This window comes from Ranitomeya imitator, chromosome 2 (assembly GCF_032444005.1).
Source record: "Ranitomeya imitator isolate aRanImi1 chromosome 2, aRanImi1.pri, whole genome shotgun sequence".
Taxonomy (NCBI): domain Eukaryota; kingdom Metazoa; phylum Chordata; class Amphibia; order Anura; family Dendrobatidae; genus Ranitomeya; species Ranitomeya imitator.
In genome coordinates this window covers 749,251,202-749,267,550 of record NC_091283.1, presented here as the reverse complement: position 1 = coordinate 749,267,550, position 16,349 = coordinate 749,251,202, and positions in this window count along the sequence as shown.

The following is a 16,349-nucleotide window of genomic DNA, read 5'->3' as shown; positions in this document are numbered from 1 at the left end:
CAACTGAAGTCTAGAACACTCTCAGTGAAGTAGGTGTATCTGTCTCTAAGTCAACAGTAAAGAGAAGACTCCATGACAGTAAATACAAAGGGTTCACATCTAGATGCAAACCATTCATCAATACCAAAAATAGACAGGCCAGAGTTAAATTTGCAGAAAAACACCTCAAGAAGCCAGCTCAGTTCTGGAAAAGTATTCTATGGACAGATGAGACAAAGATCAACCTGTACCAGAATGATTGGAAGAAAAAAGTTTGGAGAAGAAAGGGAACGGCACATGATCCAAGGCACACCACATCCTCTGTAAAACATGGTGGAGGCAACGTGATGGCATGGGCATGCATGGCTTTCAATGGCACTGGGTCACTTGTGTTTATTGATGACATAAGAGCAGACAAGAGTAGCCGGATGAATTCTGAAGTGTACCGGGATATACTTTCAGCCCAAATTCAGCCAAATGCTGCAAAGTTGATTGGACGGCGCTTCATAGTACAGATGGACAATGACCCCAAGCATACATCCAAAGCTACCCAGGAGTTCATGAGTGCCAAAAAGTGGAACATTCTGCAATGGCCAAGTCAATCTCCAGATCTAAACCCAATTGAGCATGCATTTCACTTGCTCAAATCCAGACTTAAGACGGAAAGACCCACAAACAAAGGCTGTAAAGGCCTGGCAAAGCATTAAGGAGGAAACCCAGCGTTTGGTGATGTCCATGGGTTCCAGACTTAAGGCAGTGATTGCCTCCAAAGGATTTGCAACAAAATATTGAAAATAAAAATATTTTGTTTGGGTTATGTTTATTTGTCCAATTACTTTTGACCTCCTAAAATGTGGAGTGTTTGTAAAGAAATGTGTACAATTCCTACATTTTCTATCAGATATTTTTGTTCAACCCTTCAAATTAAATGTTACAATCTGCACTTGAATTCTGTTGTAGAGGTTTCATTTCAAATCCAATGTGGTGGCATGCAGAGCCCAATTCGCGAAAATTGTGTCACTGTCCAAATATTTCTGGCCCTAACTGTATTTCTCGCAAGTCACACTGTTGGTCCGTGTGTAATCCGTATTTTTCTGGCCCCCATAGACTTTCATTGGCGTATTTTTTGCCCAATACGGTGACAAACGCAGTATGCTGCGATTTTCTACGGCCGTAGAAGACCGTATAATACAGATCAGTAAAATACGGCTGATAGGAGCTGGGGCATAGAGAAGCATTGTACCGTATGTAATCCGTATTTTCAGCACCTCTCTTACGTCTGTAAAACACTGTAGTGTGAGGTCGGCCTTACTAGTGTGAGAAATGTAATGACTGACAGTCTGCTCTCCTGATCTACATGACTCACAATGGCAATGCCCCTTTAGATCCTTAGGTCCTTAGATCTGAACAGCTCTTTCACATATTAAGAAAAACGCTAATTTTTCTGGAATAAGACATCAGATCACAGATATTAAGGTATCATTTTATTCAGCTTCTTATGACGCACATGCCTATATAGACAGCTTAGGACGGTAGATTATACTGACAGATATACTTTAATTTTTAGATTTAAAAAATAGAGCAACAATCTTTCCACTGTTGAATCACTATTCCAGGTTATTGATGTTTACTCATAGCCATAGAATCAGGAAAAGTCATTTGTAGGGAATCTCTTTTCAAAGGGGTCACATCTTTAACCATAGCTAAGGCTTACATAGGGAGACTTTGACTTAACCCATTGCACTGATTTTATTGAATTTTGTTATCTTTTGCTGTGTTTTCCAAATACCAGTGCTATCTATGACCATGGCAGCATCCCCAGAAATTCAGCAGCCACACAGCTTTTATTCCTGGCCAAGAACCCTGTGAAATTAATCCACATCTCGCTGAAATCCTACTCTGCGTTCGGGTCACTGCCTCGTTCCAGCACCGCAAAAGGCAGGGATCCCATGATGATTTATTACCAGCCGCAGCGCACATATTATTATGAAATGAGTTTATTAGACTCTAAATCTCCTGTTAATGTGCTACTGTTTTAATCCTTTTATCCAATTTTCAGTCTAGCAGGCATGGCTGCTGTTCCCTTGCACGAAACTCTCCATTTTGAAGGTTTTATTGTATCATATCCATATTCATTTGTCGGCCTGTTCAGCTACAGAATCCAGGAACCAAAAAGGAAGAGAAGATCAGAATGGCAAGTAAAGAGAAATACTATGGTTGTGTGAGCAGAGAGCTTTTTATGAGAAGAAATGGGAACATATAGAAATATACAGTAATTGTTAGTGATCAATAATTGCATGTAAAAACTGTACAATATCCAGACTAACAGTTTAGATGTTACAGGATAAAAAAACAAACAAAAAACAACAAAACAAAATGATAAACCAAGAAACAATGTACCGTACACATTTTTTGTCTGCTTTCTGGGCATTTGTTGCACCTTTAATTGAAATCATTCAGGGAAGTTTGACTGGTTTAGTAGATGTATACTAGCAATAGACGAGACCCCTGCATCACTCTGCTGTTCATGCACACTTGCTGCAACCCTCCACATGGTTGTAGCAATACAGAGAAATCCACAAACCAAGGCACCAGACATCCTCCTTTTGGTAACCCTATTAATGCAGAAACATTTCAACATTTCAGCTGTGCAGGGCCTTTATCAAATCACTAGATGGTGGCCCGATTCTAACATAGTAACATAGTAACATAGTTAGTAAGGCCGAAAAAAGACATTTGTCCATCCAGTTCAGCCTATATTCCATCATAATAAATACCCAGATCTACGTCCTTCTACAGAACCTAATAATTGTATGATACAATATTGTTCTGCTCCAGGAAGAACGCATCGGGTATTCTAGAATATGCATGTCCACGTAGTATATTGCCCAGCCCACGTAGTATATTGGCCAGTCACGTAGTATATTGCACAGCCACGTAGTATATTGCACAGCCACGTAGTATATTGCCCAGCCACGCAGTATATTGCACAGCCACGTGGTATATTGCACAGCGACATACTATACAGCACAGAGCCACGTAGTATATTGCACAGCCACGTAGTATATTGCACAGCCACGCAGTATATTGCACAGCCACGTAGTATATTGCACAGCCACGTGGTATATTGCACAGCGACATACTATACAGCACAGAGCCACGTAGTATATTGCCCAGCCACGTAGTATATTGTCCAGCTACGTAGTATATTGCCCAGCCACGTAGTATATTGCCCAGCGATGTAGTATATTGCCCAGCGATGTAGTATATTGCCCAGTCACGTAGTATATTGCCCAGCCACGTAGTATATTGTCCAGTCAGGTAGTATATTGCCCAGCTACGTAGTATATTGCCCAGTCACGTAGTATATTGCCCAGCCACATAGTATATAGCACATCTATGTAGTATATTGCCCAGTGACGTAGTATATTGACCAGTCACATAGTATACAGCACAGAGCCACGTAGTATATTGCCCAGCCACATAGTATATAGCACATCTATGTAGTATATTGCCCAGTGACGTAGTATATTGACCAGTCACATAGTATACAGCACAGAGCCACGTAGTATATTGCCCAGCCACGTAGTATATTACACAGCTATGTAGTATATTGCCCAGCGATGTAGTATATTGCCCAGTCACATAGTATATTGCCCAGCCACGTAGTATATTATCCAGTCACGTAGTATATTGCCCAGCTACATAGTATATTGCCCAGTCACGTAGTATATTGCCCAGCCACATAGTATATAGCACAGCTATGTAATATATTGCCCAGTGACGTATTATATTGACCAGTCACGTAGTATATTGCCCAGCCACATAGTATATTGCCCAGTCACGTAGTATATTGCCCAGCCACGTAGTATATTGGACAGCTACATAGTATATTGCCCAGTCACGTAGTATATTGCCCAGCCACGTAGTATATTGCCCAGTCACGTAGTATATTGCCCAGCCACGTAGTATATTGCCCAGTCACATAGTATATTGCTCAGCCACGTAGTATATTGCCCAGCAACGTAGAATATTGCCCAGCCACGTAGTATATTGCCCAGTCACGTAGTATTTTTTATATATATCGCAGGAGCATACGGGCCATATACAATGGAGCATCTTATGGGGGCCATCAACCATAATGGAGCAGTGTACGGGGGCATATATTATGGAGCATCTTATGGGGGCCATAAACCATAATGGAGCAGTGTGCGGGGGCATACACACTGGAGCGTCTTATGGAGGCCATAAACCTTTATAGAGCAGTGAACAGGGGCATACACACTGGAGCGTCTTATGGGGGCCATAAACCTTTATGGAGCAGTGTACGGGGGGCATACACACTGGCGCGTCTTATGGGGGCCATAAACCATAATGGAGCAGTGTACGGGCGCATACACACTGGAGCGTCTTATGGAGGCCATAAACCTTTATGGAGCACTGTACGGGGGCATACACACTGGAGCGTCTTATGGGGGCCATAAACCTTTATGGAGCAGTGTACGGGGGCATACACACTGGAGCGTCTTATGGGGGCCATAAACCTTTATGGAGCAGTGTACGGGGGCATACACACTGGAGCGTCTTATGGGGGCCATAAACCTTTATGGAGCATGTACGGGGGCATACACACTGGAGCGTCTTGTGGGGGCCATAAACCTTTATGGAGCAGTGTACGGGGGCATACAAACTGGAGCTTCTTATGGGGGCCATAAACCTTTATGGAGCAGTGTACGGGGGCATACACACTGGAGCGTCTTATGGGGGCCATAAACCTTTATGGAGCAGTGTACGGGGGCATACACACTGGAGCGTCTTATGGGGGCCATAAACCTTTATGGAGCAGTGTACGGGGGCATACACACTGGAGCGTCTTATGGGGGCCATAAACCTTTATGGAGCAGTGTACGGGGGCATACACACTGGAGCTTCTTATGGGGGCCATAAACATTTATGGAGCAGTGTACGGGGGCATACACACTGGAGCGTCTTATGGGGGCCATAAACCTTTATGGAGCAGTGTACGGGGGCATACACACTGGAGCGTCTTATGGGGGCCATAAACCTTTATGGAGCAGTGTACGGGGGCATACACACTGGAGCATCTTATGGGGGCCATAAACCTTTATGGAGCAGTGTACAGGGGCATACAAACTGGAGCGTCTTATGGGGGCCATAAACCTTTATGGAGCAGTGTACGGGGCATACACACTGGAGCGTCTTATGGGGGCCATAAACCTTTATGGAGCAGTGTACGGGGGCATACACACTGGAGCGTCTTATGGGGGCCATAAACCTTTATGGAGCAGTGTACGGGGGCATGCACTATGGAGCATCTTATGGGGGCCATAAACCTTTATGGAGCAGTGTACGGGGGGCATACACTATGGAGCATCTTATGGGGGCCATAAACCCTAATGGAGCAGTGTACGGGGGCATATACTATGGAGCATCTTATGGGGGCCATCAACCATAATGGAGCAGCGTATGGGGCATATGGATGGGAGAAGCAAATTAAAGAATGGTGGCGCAGGATGGGAGCAGCACATGACAGAACGGGGGCGCAGGATGGGAGCAGCACATGACAGAACAGGGGCGCAGGATGGGAGCAGCACATGACAGAATAGGGCAGCACATGACAGAACGGGGGTGCAGGATGGAAGCAGCACATGACAGAACAGGGGCGCAGGATGGGAGCAGCACATGACAGAACGGGGGCACAGGATGGAAGCAGCACTAGGGTTGAGCGAAACGGGTCGGCCATTTTCAGAAGTCGTCGACTTTTGGCAAAGTCGGGTTTCGTGAAACCCGACCCGACCCCTGTGTGGGGTCGGCCATGAGGTCGGCGATCTTCTGAATCTGGTATCGGAATTCCGATACCGAGTTCCGATATGTTTGCAATATCGGAAATCGGTATCGGAATCCATATTTAAGTGTAAAATAAAAAATTTAAATAAAAAATATTGCTATACTCACCCTCTGACGCGCCCTGGTACTAACCGGCAGCCTTCCTTCCTTAGAATCAGTGCGTGAAGGGCCTTAGATGACGTCGCGGCTTGTGATTGCTCGCGCGACCGCCCATGTGACCGAGAGTGAGTATATACCTAATAGGAATATACTCCTATTTTCCTAATAGGAATATACTCACCCTCGGACGCGCCCTGCTTCTTTCCGGCAGCCTTCCTTCCTAAGAATCAGCGCTTGAAGGACCTTTGGTGACGTCGCGGCTTGTGATTGGTCGCGCAAGCGGTCACATGGGCGGTCGCGCGAGCAATCACAAGCCGCGACGTCATCTAAGGCCCTTCACACGCTGATTCTAAGGAAGGAAGGCTGCCGGTTAGTACCAGGGCGCGTCAGAGGGTGAGTATAGCAATACTTTTTATTTTAATTTTTTATTGTACACTTAAATATGGATCCCAGGGCCTGAAGGAGAGTTTCCTCTCCTTCAGACCCTGGGAACCATTGGAAACCCAATGCACTGCATTGGGTTTTGTGTTTCGGCCGACCCCGACTTTTTTATAGGATCGGCCGATTTCACTCGACCCGACTTTTGAAAAAGTCGGGTTTCGAGAAACCCGACCCGATCCTATAAAAGTAAAAGTCGCTCAACCCTAAGCAGCACATGACAGGATGGGGGCGCAGGATGGGAGCAGCAAATGACAGAATGGAGGTGCAGAATGGGTGCAGAACATGTCAGAATGGAGGCGCAGGATGGGTGCAGCACATGTCAAAATGGGGGCGCAGGATGGGAGCAGCACATGTCACAATGGGGGCGCAGGATGGGAGCAGCACATGACAGAATGGGGGCGCAGGATGGGTGCAACACATGACAGAATGGGGGCGCAAGATGGGTGCAACACATGGCAGGATGGGGGCGCAGGATGGGTGCAGCACATGACAGGATGGGGACGCAGGATGGAGCAGCACATGTCAGAATGGGGGTGCAGGATGGGAGTAGCACATGTCAGAATGGGGGTGCAGGATGGGTGCAGCACATGACAGGATGGGGACGCAGGATGGAGCAGCTCATGACAGTATGGGGACGCAGGATGGAGCAGCACATACCAGGATGGAGACCATATACCAATATAAATGCTTGCCACCCGGACGTAGAACGGGTTCAATAGCTAGTTATATATATATAGATAGAAAAAAAAAGAGATGCATATCTCTGTTTTTTCCATGGGTTGATTGTGATTTTTCTTCACTAATAATCTTTCCAAATGGAGGCTGTGCCCTGGCTCCTGGATTATCTCTGGTTTAGTACACATGTGGGATACAGACAGAATGCATGCTGATAGTGGAAGTGCAAGAATTCTCCAGGTACACTGGACCACTTGAACTGAGGAAAGGCAAGAAAGTTGAGCTGGAGGCACTTAGAGATGCTCAGCCATGATGTAATGTTGCCAAAACCCATAAAACCTACATTTATAATATAATCATAGAACGTGCAATAAATGACTTAATCCTGCAGGTCTCACCTTTAATGTTCTGTGTCTACCATTCACCAATTTACATTGACTGCTGTCCCTTTAAAAATAAAGGTAGAGGCAATTTATAATCTAAAGGAGGTTGGTAAACAGCTGACTTCCCCTCATAACTCTCTTTTCACATCTATAAAGACACTGTCATGCTACATGGGACTGATGAGATTCACAACAGAGGAAAATCCCAGTAGACCTGCATCAATAAGGCATTTTTACTATATCTTAATGGAGAGGTACGTGCTGGTGTGAGGAGACTTACAGGCCATGTAATGTTCTTCTGGGAAATTAAGCATGCAAAATGCCTTTTCAGAGAGTAAGGTGACTGAAACTCAAGTGCTACCTATTGGATGCCTCTCATCCGTCCAATTCAGACCTCTTGATTTGCACTGACGGGAGGCAAACACTCCAAAACTTATGCCTACAAATGCAGTGTCTGGTTTGGCTTTTATACTAAGTCATGTAGCAAGACTCGTTAAACTGTCGATATTGACTTTTAGGATTGCTTCTTCCAAAAGGAAAGGTAACTCTTGAACTCAAGTCCTCTTTCTCTCTGAACAGGCAATTTGCATATTGCTATATCCTGTGAAACATACCTTTAAGATCATTTTTTTCATTGATACTTTTTTATTAATATCATATTATGCATTATAATAAATATATCAATAATAATAACTGAATTTTTTAAATAAGTTTAAGCATTAATTTTTTTTTGTACTAAAAAATATTTATCATTTGTAAAGATAATAAAAGTTTACACAGTGCTGATAAATACTTGTTAAAAGGTGCCAAGTGGTAATCAGCATATCTAAGGGCAAATAGCTAAATTTAACATATCCTAGTTTATTTCGTGAAACATTGGGTTAATTAATTGTCTGGTATGGTTACCATTCATGGCGTAGATGCAACGTGAAAGCTCCCCGACCGGATTGTTAGTGACCGTCCTCTCCCTCAGGCTTAGAAGATATTCCTTTCACTGTGTAATGCGGCAAATTATGAGTTCAGAAATGAGCCATGTGCCGTCTGTGTACAGCTGTCTGTTTAGTAGCCGCATCGTGAGTCAGCACACCCTAACCTTGCATTATTGACTATTGGATATGTCTCGTGGCAGCTCACACAGTAAGGCTACGTTCACATTAGCGTTCCGCTAATGTGCGTCGCTGTTGCGTCGGCGACGCAGCGGCGACGCAGCGGCGACGCGCCCCTATGTTTAACATGGGGGACGCGTGCGTTTTTTTTGTTGCGTTTTCCGACACGTGCGTCGTTTTCGACGCTAGCGTCGGACGCAAGAAAATGCAACAAGTTGCATTTTTCGTGCGTCCGATTTTCGTCAAAAAACGACGCACGCGTCGCAAAACGCAGCGTTTTTGCGTGCGTTTTTGGTGCGTCATGCGTTGCGTCGCCGTTGAGTCGCCGACGCACCGGCGCGCAACGCTAATGTGAACGTAGCCTAAGAGTAAATATATTGTGGCATGTAATGATCCCTCTAAACCAATTCAATGCAATCCATTATTCTGAGGCTTCCCACTCAGGGGGTTGCAGGTTGCCATTTGCAGAATATAGGTTATGTGAACCATATAGTGCAAATGATCTTTGTCTGCAGCTCACCGTGGAGCAAAACAAGCTAATAAAAAGCACAATGGCAGGTAGCAGGGATATTGCTAGAGTCCTAAAAGATCAGGGGCTCATGCCCCAAAGTACATCTCCTCATACGACCTCCCTGCCACTTAAGAGAGGATCAATACATACATAATTACAGTATACCGCTGTTGGTAACCTTAGACACACTGTACAAAGGCCAATAGGACCAAGGGGAAAATAATATAGCTGCATCATTTTCTCTTCCATCACCACTACACATATTAGAAAGTGACCATTATCTCGGCATAACAAAACATAATATACGAAGACCAGTAATGCTAATATTACCCCTACCACTACATAATGACTGATATGCATTAGGCTGTTAATAAAAAAAAAAAAACGCTATTAAAAAAACAAATAAGATATTACCACCATATAGTGGTAGATACCAGTCATGCTGGCCAAAATACAGTACAGTTATACATAATATTTGATAGATGACATTCTTTCTGATTCACTTTTCCCATCTTTTCCATCTGGCCCAGACCGACATGACAACTTCTCCAGCCAGGACTCGTCTGCAGAGATAACAGCACAGACACGTCTGACTTCTCACATTTCCAGCACTGTCCCCATCTAATCCCCAACCTGCACAACCTTCCCATGCTGCCTGCTGTTCTGGCAAGGAGCAGTTGCCCCAGTACTTCAAAAATTATGTCACAGCTATGATTACCCCACCACCAATTAATTCTACAAAGATAATGTGCCAGATAGAGGGGCATATAATAATAATGGTCCCCTAGAAAGTAGTAATGCTCTCACTGTGCTACCTAGCAAGTAATAATGCCCAATATGCTTCATTGAAGGTTATAATATCCCAAATGCTCCCTTCAACAATAGTGCCCCTTTAAGTAACAATGACCCATGTCCCCCCAAAAAAGGTAATAATGTCCCTGAAAGCCCCAATCAAACATTATAATGCACCCATTTAGAATAAATAATGTCCTGAGTGCTACCAGAGGCCCCCAATATACTGTATGATATTGCCACAGCTCACTATATGTACACTGTATGATTGTTCCCACAGCCCCATATATTCTGAGTTATGGCCCCCACAGCCCCATATATACTGAGTTATGGCCCCCACAGCCCCATATATACTGAGTTATGGCCCCTGCAGCTCTATATATACTGTATTATGGCCCTCAGCCCCTTATGCACTGAATTATGCCCCCACAGCTCCTTATATATATATAATATAATGGCCATCACAGCTTCAAATATGTATGATGGTCTCCACAGCCACTTATATACTGTATGATGGCCCCCACAGCTCCTTATAGCCTGTAATACGGCACACACAGCCTCCTATATACTTTGTGGTCTTACAGCCCCTTATACACAGTATTATGGCCCCCACAGCTCCCTATACAGGTCCTTCTCAAAAAATTAGCATATAGTGTTAAATTTCATTATTTACCATAATGTAATGATTACAATTAAACTTTCATATATTATAGATTCATTATCCACCAACTGAAATTTGTCACGTCTTTTATTGTTTTAATACTGATGATTTTGGCATACAACTCCTGATAACCCAAAAAACCTGTCTCAATAAATTAGCATATCAAGAAAAGGTTCTCTAAACGACCTATTACCCTAATCTTCTGAATCAACTAATTAACTCTAAACACATGCAAAAGATACCTGAGGCTTTTATAAACTCCCTGCCTGGTTCATTACTCAAAACCCCCATCATGGGTAAGACTAGCGACCTGACAGATGTCAAGAAGGCCATCATTGACACCCTCAAGCAAGAGGGTAAGACCCAGAAAGAAATTTCTCAACAAATAGGCTGTTCCCAGAGTGCTGTATCAAGGCACCTCAATGGTAAGTCTGTTGGAAGGAAACAATGTGGCAGAAAACGCTGTACAACGAGAAGAGGAGACCGGACCCTGAGGAAGATTGTGGAGAAGGACCGATTCCAGACCTTGGGGAACCTGAGGAAGCAGTGGACTGAGTCTGGTGTGGAAACATCCAGAGCCACCGTGCACAGGTGTGTGCAGGAAATGGGCTACAGGTGCCGAAATGGGCTACAGAGAAGCAGCACTGGACTGTTGCTAAGTGGTCCCAAGTACTTTTTTCTGATGAAAGCAAATTTTGCATGTCATTCGGAAATCAAGGTGCCAGAGTCTGGAGGAAGACTGGGGAGAAGGAAATGCCAAAATGCCTGAAGTCCAGTGTCAAGTACCCACAGTCAGTGATGGTGTGGGGTGCCATGTCAGCTGCTGGTGTTGGTCCACTGTGTTTCATCAAGGGCAGGGTCAATGCAGCTAGCTATCAGGAGATTTTGGAGCACTTCATGCTTCCATCGGCTGAAATGCTTTATGGAGATGAAGATTTCATTTTTCAGCACGACCTGGCACCTGCTCACAGTGCCAAAACCACTGGTAAATGGTTTACTGACCATGGTATTACTGTGCTCAATTGGCCTGCCAACTCTCCTGACCTGAACCCCATAGAGAATCTGTGGGATATTGTGAAGAGAAAGTTGAGAGACGCAAGACCCAACACTCTGGATGAGCTTAAGGCCGCTATTGAAGCATCCTGGGCCTCCATAACATCTCAGCAGTGTCACAGGCTGATTGCCTCCATGCCACGCCGCATTGAAGCAGTCATTTCTGCCAAAGGATTCCCGACCAAGTATTGAGTGCATAACTGAACATTATTATTTGTTGGTTTTTTTGTTTGTTATTAAAAAACACTTTTATTTGATTGGATGGGTGAAATATGCTAATTTATTGAGACAGGTTTTTTGGGTTATCAGGAGTTGTATGCCAAAATCATCAGTATTAAAACAATAAAAGACGTGACAAATTTCAGTTGGTGGATAATGAATCTATAATATATGAAAGTTTAATTGTAATCATTACATTATGGTAAATAATGAAATTTAACACTATATGCTAATTTTTTGAGAAGGAACTGTATATAGTATGATGGCGCCCACAACCTCTTATATACTTTATTATGGACCACACAGCAACTTATATACTGTACATACATAGCACAGTGGACATCACAACCAGATAATATAAAAACTCACATAATTATGATTCCCGTTACCACTAGGGTTGAGCGAAACGGGTCGAAATTGTTCAAAAGTCGCCGACTTTTGGCAAGGTCGGGTTTCATGAAACCCGACCCGACCCCAGTGGGGGGTCGGCCATGAAGTCGGCGATCTTTTGAATCTGGAATCGGAATTCTGATCCCGATTCCCGATATGTTTAAGATATCGGGAATTGGTATCGGAATTCAGATTAAAGTGTAAAATATAGAATTAAAATAAAAAATATTGCAATACTTACCCTCTGACGCGCCCTGGTACTAACCGGCAGCCTTCCTCCTTCGAATCCGCGCTTCTAGGACCTTGCCGTGACGTCGCGGTGACGTCGCGGCTTGTGATTGGCCGCGCGGCCGCCCATGTGACCGCTCGCGCGGCCAATCACAAGCCGCGACGTCACCCGCGACGTCACCGAAGGTCCTGGAAGGGCTGATTCTTAGGAAGGAAGGCTGTCGGAAGGAAGCAGGGCGCTTCCGAGGGTGAGTATATACCTAATAGGAGGTCAGAGGGCTCAATGATGTATTAGTTTGCGTACCTCCCTCTGCCTGAACAGTTACTGCGGAGAGACGGGACGCTGAGGAGCAGCTGGCAGCAAGAGAGGTGAGTATGTCATTTTTTTTTTTAAGTGCAGCAACAGCATTACATGTGGCATAATGTTATATGGAGCATCTATGGGGCCATAAAGAACTGCATGGAGCATTATATGGGGCATCTATGGGGCCATAAAGAACTGCATGGAGCATTATATGGGGCATCTATGGGGCCATAAAGAACTGCATGGAGCATTATATGGGGCATCTATGGGGCCATAAAGAACTGCATGGAGCATTATATGGAGCATCTATGGGGCCATAAAGAACTGCATGGAGCATTATATGGGGCATCTATGGGGCCATAAAGAACTGCATGGAGCATTATATGGGGCATCTATGGGGCCATAAAGAACTGCATGGAGCATTATATGGGGCATCTATGGGGCCATAAAGAACTGCATGGAGCATTATATGGGGCATCTATGGGGCCATAAAGAACTGCATACAGCATTATATGGGGCATCTATGGGACCATAAAGAACTGCATGGAACATTATATGGGGCATCTATGGGGCCATAAAGAACTGCATGGAGCATTATATGGAGCATATTTAATATGGAGCATCTTAAGGGGCCATAATGAACTGCATGGCGCATTATATGGGGCTCCTGATTCAATATGGATATTCAAAAACATTTAACCTACTGATGTCTCAATTAATTTTACTTTTATTGGTATCTATTTTTATTTTTGACATTTACCGGTAGCTGCTGCATTTTCCACCCTAGGCTTATACTCTAGTCAATAAGTTTTCCCAGTTTTTTGTTGCAAAATTAGGGGGGTTGGCTTATACTCGGGTCGGCTTATACTCGAGTATATACGGGTACTACATTTCTGTTTTTTCAGTCAAGATGGGGTACTGAGTGTACATTAATGAGAAAAAAATGAACTTTTTTGAATTTACCAAATGGCTGCAATGAAACAAAGAGTGAAAAATGTAAAGAGGTCTGAATACTTTCCGCACCCACTGTATATATACAGTTCTGCTCGGCTGCAATGAAACAAAGAGTGAAAAATGTAAAGGGGTATGAATACTTTCCATACCCACTGTATATATACAGTTCTGCTCAAAAGTTTACCTACCCCGGCAGAATTTTTGCTTTCTTGGTCTTTCTTCAGAAAATATGAAAGATAGCACCAAAACTTTTCCTACACTCATGGTTAGTAGTTGAGTGAAGTGATTTATTGTCAAACTACTGTGGCTTCTGTTTGTAAATTATAATGACAACCCAAAACATCCAAACAACCCTGATCAAAAGATCACATAGCCTGGTGATTTTGGCCTCATAACATGCACAGAAGTTGACACAAATTGATTTGAATGGCTACTAAATGTAACATCATCACCTGTGACCTGTTTGCTTGTAATCAGTGAATGTGCATAAAAGCTGAGTGAGTTTCTGGGATCCAGACAGACTCTTGCATCTTTCATCCAGCCACTGACGTTTCTGGATTGTGAGTCATGGGGAAAGCAAAAGAATTGTCAATGGATCTATGGGAAAAGTTAGTTGAACTGTATAAAACAGGAAAGGGATACAAAAATATCCAAGGAATAGATAGTGCCAGTCAGCAGCGTTCAAACTGTGATTAGCAAATGAAAAATCAGGGGCTCTGTAAAAACAAAACCACGGTCAGGTAAACCAACAAAAATGTCATCTTCAACTGCCAGGAAAATTGTTTGGGATGCAAAGAAAAATAACATCAGCAGAAACACAGGACTCTCTGAAAACTAGCAGTGTGGCTGTTTCAAGATGCACAATAAGGAGGCACTTGAAGAAAAATGGGCTGCATTGTCAAGTCGCCAGAAGAAAGACATTACTGCGCAAATGTCACAAAGTATCTCCCCTACAATACGCAAAACAGCACAGAGACAAGCCTCAAAACTTCTGGAACAAGGTAATTTGGGGTGATGAGACCAAAATTGAACTTTTTGGCCACAACCATAAACGTTACATTTGGAGAGAGGTCAACAAGGCCTATGATGAAAAGAACACCATTCCTACTGTAAAGCACGGAGGTAGATCGTTGATGTTTTGGGGATGTGTGAGCTACAAAGGCACAGGAAACTTGGTCAAAGTTGAAGCAAAGATGAATGCAGCAAGTTATCAGCAAATACTGTTGGCACATTTGCACTTATTAGCCCAGAAACTGCGCATGGGACATACTTGGACGTTCCAACATGACAATGATCCAAAACACAAGGCCAAGTCCACCTGTCATTGGCTACAGCAGAACAAAGTGAGGGTTCTGGAGTGGCCATCTCAGCCTCCCAACCTCAATATCAGTGAGCCACTCTGGGGAGATCTCAAGCGCGCAGTTCATGCTTGACAACCCAGGAATTTATAGGAACTGGAGGTTTTTTTGCAAGAAGAGTGGGCAGCTTAACCATCTGAGAAAATAAAGAACCTCATGCACAACTACCACAAAAGACTTCAAGCTGTCATTGATGTTAGAGGGGACAATACACGGTATTAAGAAATGGGGTATGTGAATTTATGATCAGGGTCATTTGGATGGTTTGGGTTGTCATTGTGATTTAAACAGAGAAAGCACAGTAGTTTGCCAATAAATGGCTTCACCCAACCACTAACCATGAGTGGAGAAAAAATTTTGGTGATATCATTCATATTCTCTGAAAAAAGGTAAAGAAAGAAAAAATTCTGCTGCGGTATGTAAACTTTTGAGCGCAACTGTATATATATATATATATATATATATATATATATACACACATACTCCCCATCCTAGTATATATACTGTATAAAGAGGTATTCCCAAGAGCTGCCATTGTACTGACATGGTCCTTTAAAGTGAACACGATGGTGTATAATTCCTGGGTTCTGTCTAGGGGTTTAGAGTCAACTTGTTAAGTTTGTAAACTGCTGTGCTGCATCACCACAAGGCCTCCTCTTTTCCAGGTAAATGCTTAGTAGCTGCACTAGGCAGGTGCACAACTAGATAAATTATAGTAACATAGTCAATTTTTCCAAGGCGGGTGTGAGGTGGACTCACCCGAGGAAGACACCGACCGCCTCAGAAGTGCCTTATGGAACACATTGGGGATCCGCAACGACGAAGGCAGGCAAAGATGAAAGGCCACAGGATTAACCACCTCTAAAATTTCATAAGGACCTATAAACTTGGGTTCCAACTTAGCAGAAGGAATCCTCAACCTTATGTTCTTAGTGGATAACCATACCTTATCCCCCACCTGGAATGCCGGCCCCACCAAACGTCGTTTATCCGCAAAAAATTTATACTTGACTTGAGCCTCCCCAATGTTTCTCTGAACCTCCCTCCAGACCTCTCCCAAACACGGAAAGACCGAAACAGCCCCTGGACATCCCAAATCCAGCCAGGAAAATTCACCAAAGTGAGGGTGAAACCCATAGTTGCAAATGAATGGGGAAGTACCAGTGGATTGATTGACACAAATATTGAAAGCAAATTCTGCCATGGGTATGAGAGAGCACCAATCATCCTGTCTAGACATGGTTAAACACTGCAATATCTGTTCCAAAGACTGATTGGTCCTTTCAGTCTGACAGTTGGCCTCATGATGATAAGCCGATGAAAATGTC